Source organism: Arachis hypogaea, chromosome 13 (assembly GCF_003086295.3).
Source record: "Arachis hypogaea cultivar Tifrunner chromosome 13, arahy.Tifrunner.gnm2.J5K5, whole genome shotgun sequence".
Classification (NCBI taxonomy): domain Eukaryota; kingdom Viridiplantae; phylum Streptophyta; class Magnoliopsida; order Fabales; family Fabaceae; genus Arachis; species Arachis hypogaea.
The window spans coordinates 110,084,102-110,089,844 of NC_092048.1; the positions used below are offsets into that span (position 1 = coordinate 110,084,102).

Sequence of the window (5,743 nt, forward strand, 5' to 3'; positions counted from 1 at the left end):
AAATCCACTTTGAGTGCAGCGAGGTCAGAATCCAACAGCATCTGCAGTCCTTCTTCATCCTCTGAATCTGATTTTTGCTCAAGTCCCCCAATTTCAGCCAGAAAATACCTAAAATCTCAGAAAAACACACAAACCTATAGTAAAGTCCAGAAATGTGAATTTTAATTAAAAACTAATAAAAATATACTAAAAACTAACTAAATCATACTGAAAACTATGTAAAAACAATGCCAAAAAGCGTATAAATTATCCGCTCATCACAACACCAAACTTAAATTGTTGCTTGTCCCCAAGAAACGAAAAATCAAATAGGATAAAAAGAAGAGAATATACTATAAATTCCAAAATATCAATGAAACTTAACTCCAATCAGATGAGCGGGACTTGTAGCTTTTTGCCTCTTGAATAGTTTTGGCATCTCAATTTATCCATTGAGGTTCAGAATGATTGGCATCTATAGGAACTTAGAATACAGATAGTGTTGTTGATTCTCCTAGTTCAGTATGTTGATTCTTGAACACAGCTACTTTATGAGTCTTGGCCGAGGCCCTAAGCACTTTGTTTTCCAGTATTACCACCGGATACATAAATGCCACACACACATAACTGGGTAAACCTTTTCAGATTGTGACTCAGCTTTGCTAGAGTCCCCAATTAGAGGTGTCCAGGGTTCTTAAGCACACTCTTTTTTTTTGCTTTGGACCTTGACTTTAACCGCTCAGTCTCAAGTTTTCACTTGACACCTTCACGCCACAAGCACATGGTTAGGGACAGCTTGGTTTAGCCGCTTAGGCTAGGATTTTATTCCTTTAGGCCCTCCTATCCACTGATACTCAAAGCCTTGGATCCTTTCTATTACCCTTGCCTTTTGGTTTTAAGGGCTATTGGCTTTTTCTGCTTGCTTTTTGGTTTAAAGAGCTTTTGGCTTTTTCTGCTTGCTTTTTTTTTTTCTGTCTCTTTTTTTTCTGCAAGCTTTTCTATTCACTGCTTTTTCTTGCTTCAAGAATCATTTTTATGATTTTTTATATTATCAAATAATATTTCTCCTTTTCATCATTCTTTCAAGAGCCAACATATTTAACATTCATAAACAACAACTTCAAAAGACATATGCACTGTTCAAGCATTCATTCAGAAAACAAAAAGTAATGTCACCACATCAAAATAATTAAACTAGTTTCAAGGATGAATTCGAAACCATGTACTTCTTGTTCTTTTGTTTTTAGAACAGTTTTCATTCAAGAGAGGTGATGGATTCATATTTATAACTTTAAGGCATAGAAACTTAGACACTAATGATCATGTAATAAGACACAAACATAAATAACACATAAGGCTCAAAAACCGAAAAACAGAAAAATAAATAAACAAGGAGATTAAGGAATGAGTCCACCTTAGTGAGGGTGGCGTCTTCCTCTTCTTGAAGAACCAATGGTGCTCTTGAGCTCCTCTATGTCTCTTCCTTGTCTTTCTTGCTCCTCCCTCATAGCTCTTTGATCTTCTCTAATTTCATAGAGGATAATGGAGTGCTCTTGGTGCTCTATCCTTAGTTGTCCCATGTTGGAACTTAATTCTCCTAGGGAAGTGTTGATTTGCTCCCAATAGTTTTGTGGAGGAAAGTGCATCCCCTGAGGTATCTCAGGGATTTCATGGTGAGGAATTTCCTCATGCTAATGTTGAGGTCCGTGATCTCTTGTTTGCTCTATCCTTTTCTTAGTGATGGGCTTATACTCTTCAATGAGGATGTCTCCCTCTATGTCAATTCCAGCCGAATTGCAGAGGTGGCAAATGAGGTGAGGAAAGGCTAACCTTGCCCAAGTAGAGGACTTGTCAGCCACCTTGTAGAGTTCTTGAGGTATAATCTCATGAACTTCCACCTTTTCTCCAATCATGATACTATAGATCATGATGGCCCGGTCTATAGTAACTTCAGACCGGTTACTAGTAGGAATGATTGAGCGTTGAATGAACTCTAGCCATCCCCTAGCCACTGGTTTGAGGTCATGCCTTCTCAATTAAACCGGCTTGCCTCTTGAGTCAATTTTCCATTGAGCTCCTTCCTTACATATGTCTATGAGGACTTGGTCCAACCTTTGATCAAAGTTGGCCCTTCTTGTGTAGGGGCGTGCGTTCTCTTCCATCATTGGCAAGTTAAACTCCAGCCTTACATTTTTCAGACTGAAATCTAAGTATTTCCCCCGAACCATAGTAAGCCAATGCTTTGGATTCGGGTTCACACTTTGATCATGGTTCCTTGTGATCCATGTGTTTGCATAGAACTCTTGAACCATTAGGATCCCGACTTGTTGAATGGGGTTAGTGAGAACTTCCCAACCTCTTCTTTGGATTTCAAGTCGGATCTCCGGATACTCATTCTTCTTGAGCTTGAAAGGAACCTCAGGGATCACTTTCTTCTTGGCCACAACTTCATAGAAGTGGTCTTGATGGACCTTTGAGATGAATCTCTCCATCTTCCATGACTCAGAGGTGGAAGCAATTGCCTTCCCTTTCCTCTTTCTAGAGGTTTCTCTGGTCTTAGGTGCCATAAATGGTTATGGAAAAACAAAAGCTATGCTTTTACCACACAAAACTTAAAATGTTTGCTCGTCCCCGAGCAAAAGAAGAAAGAAAGAAGTAGAAAAAGAAGAGAAATGGAGGAGAGGGAGAGAGAGTAGGTTTCGACCAAGTGGAAGAAGAAAGGGTTGTGTTGTGGGAAGGAAAATATTTTGAATTTAAAGGTAGGTGGGATTTATGGGGAAGAGAAGATGGATGTGAGTGGTGAGGGGGTGATGGGAAAGAGTGATTGAGTTGATTGGTGAGGGGTTTTTGGGGAAGAGAGTTATGAAAAAGGTGTGAAGAAGAGAGAATAGGGTTAGGTGGGGATCCTGTGGGGTCCACAGATCCTGAGGGGTTCCTGTGGGACCCACAGATCAAGTGGGGCCAAGGACTTAACATCCCTGCCTCAATTAGGCGTGTAAAACGCCCTTATTGTGCAATTCTGGCGTTTAACGCCACTTCCATGCTTGTTTCTGGCGTTAAACGCCAGCTCCATGCTTGTTTCTGGCGTTAAACGCCCAATGGAGCTTGTTTCTGGCGTTTAACGCCAACTTTCCTCTGGGTGTAATCCTGGCGTTTAAACGCCAGACTGCTGCTTCTTTCTGGCATTTAACGCCAGTTTCATGCTCTGTTCTGGCGTTAAACGCCAGCCAGATGCTCCTTACTGGCGTTTAAACGCCAGTAAGCTCTTCCTCCAGGGTGTGCTGTTTTCAATGCTGTTTTTTATTCTGTTTTTGATTTTTCAATAGTTTTTATGACTCCACATGATTATCAACCTGATAAAACATGAAATAATAAAGTGAAAATAAAATAAAATTGATTAAATAACATTGGGTCGCCTCCCAACAAGCGCTTCTTTAATGTCAATAGCTTGACAGTGAGCTCTCATGGAGCCTCACAGATGTTCAGAGCATTGTTGAGACTTCCCAACACCAAACTTAGAGTTTGGATATGGGAGTTCAACACCAACCTTAGGGTTTGGTTGTGGCCTCCTAACACGAAACTTAGAGTTTGACTGTGGGGCTTTGGTTGACTCTGCAGTGAGAGAAGCTTTTCATGCTTCCTCTCCATGGTTACAGAAGGAGATCCTTGAGTTTTAAACACAAGGTTGTCCTCATTCAGTTGAAGGATCAATTCTCCTCTGTCCACATCAATCACAGCTTTTGCTGTAGCTAGGAAGGGTCTTTCAAGGATGATGGATTCATCCTCATCCTTCCCAGTGTCTAGGATTATGAAGTCAGCAGGGATGTAAAGGCCTTCAACCTTTACTAGCACGTCCTCTACTTGTCCATAAGCCTGTTTTCTTGAGTTTTCTGCCATCTCTAATGAGAATTTGGCAGCCTGTACCTCAAAGATTCCCAATTTCTCCATTACAGAGAGTGGCATGAGATTTATCCCTGATCCAAGGTCACATAGAGCCTTCTTAAAGGTCATGGTGCCTATAGTAAAGGTATTAAGAACTTTCCAGGATCCTATTTCTTCTGAGGCAATCTCAGTTGATCCTGATCACTCAGTTCATTGATGAGCAAGGGAGGTTCATCTTCCCAAGTCTCATTACCAAATAATTTGGCATTCAGCTTCATGATTGCACCAAGGTACTTGGCAACTTGCTCTTCAGTGACATCTTCATTCTCTTCAGAAGAAGAATACTCATCAGAGCTCATGAATGGCATAAGGAGGTTCAAAGGAATTTCTATGGTCTCTAGATGAGCCTCAGATTCCTTTGGTTCCTCAAAGGGATACTCCTTATTGGTCACTGGACGTCTCAGGAGGTCTTCCTCACTAGGATTCACGTCCTCCTCCTCCCTTGTAGGTTTGGCCATGATGGTCAAATCAATGGCCTTGCACTCTCTCTTTGGATTTTCTTCTTTATTGCTTGGGAGAGTACTAGGAGGAGTTTCAGTGACCCTTTTACTCAGCTAGCCCACTTGTGCCTCCAAATTTCTAATGGAGGACCTTGTTTTATTCATGAAACTTACAGTGGTGTTAGATAGATCAGAGATTGTATTTGCTAAGCTAGATAGATTCTGCTCAGAATTCTCTGTCTATTGCTGAGTGGATGATGGAAAAGGTTTGCTATTGCTAAACCTGTTTCTTCCACCATTATTAAAGCCTTGTTGAGGCTTTTGTTGATCCTTTCATGAGAAATTTGGATGATTTCTCCATGAGAGATTATAGGTGTTTCCATAGGGTTCACCCATGTAATTCACCTCTGCTATTGCAGGGTTCTCAGGATCATAAGCTTCTTCTTCAGAAGATGCCTCTTTAGTACTGTTGGATGATTCCTTCAATCCATTCAGACTCTGAGAGATCATATTGACTTGCTGAGTTAATATTTTATTCTGAGCCAATATGGCATTCAGAGTATCAATTTCAAGAACTCCCTTCCTCATAGGCGTCCCATTATTCACAGGATTCCTTTCAAAAGTGTACATGAACTGGTTATTTGCAACCATGTCAATGAGTTCTTGAGGTTCTGTAGGCGTTTTCTTTAGGTGAATGGATCCGCCTGCAGAATGGTCCAATAACATCTTTGATAATTCAGACAGACCATCATAGAATATATCCAGGATGGTCCATTCTGAAAGCATGTCAGAAGGACACTTTTTGGTCAGTTCCTAGTATCTCTCCCAAGCTTCATAGAGGGATTTACCTTCTTTCTGTTTGAAGGTTTGAATATCCACTCTAAGCTTGCTAAGCTTTTGAGGAGGAAAGAACTTGGCTAAGAAAGCCGTGACCAGCTTATCCCAAGAGTTCAGGCTATCTTTAGGTTGAGAATCCAACCATATTCTAGCTCTGTCTCTTACAGCAAACGGGAAAAGCATAAGCCTGTAGACCTCGGGATCAACCCCATTGGTCTTAACAGTATCACAGATATGCAAGAATTCAGTTAAGAACTGAAAAGGATCTTCGGATGGAAGTCCATGAAACTTGCAGTTCTGTTGCATTAGAGAAACTAATTGAGGTTTCAGCTCAAAATTGTTTGCTCTAATGGCAGGGATTGAGATGCTTCTTCCATGTAAATTGGAATTTGGTGCAGTGAAGTCACCAAGCATCTTCCTTGCATTGTTATTATTTTCGGCCATGTTTTCTTCTTTTTCAAAGATTTCTGTCAGATTTTCTCCAGAGAGTTGTGCTTTGGCTTCCCTTAGCTTCCTCTTCAGAGTCCTTTCAGGTTCAGGATCAG

The 5,743-nt window shown here is 40.8% G+C and overlaps 1 non-coding gene across 1 annotated transcript; it reads left to right on the forward strand.

The window, feature by feature from the left end:
- Positions 1-5,141: 5,141 nt before the first annotated feature.
- Positions 5,142-5,249, forward strand: LOC112739932 (small nucleolar RNA R71). Its single transcript, XR_003170866.1, has one exon. It is a non-coding gene; the product is annotated as a small nucleolar RNA R71 (small nucleolar RNA).
- Positions 5,250-5,743: the final 494 nt, after the last annotated feature.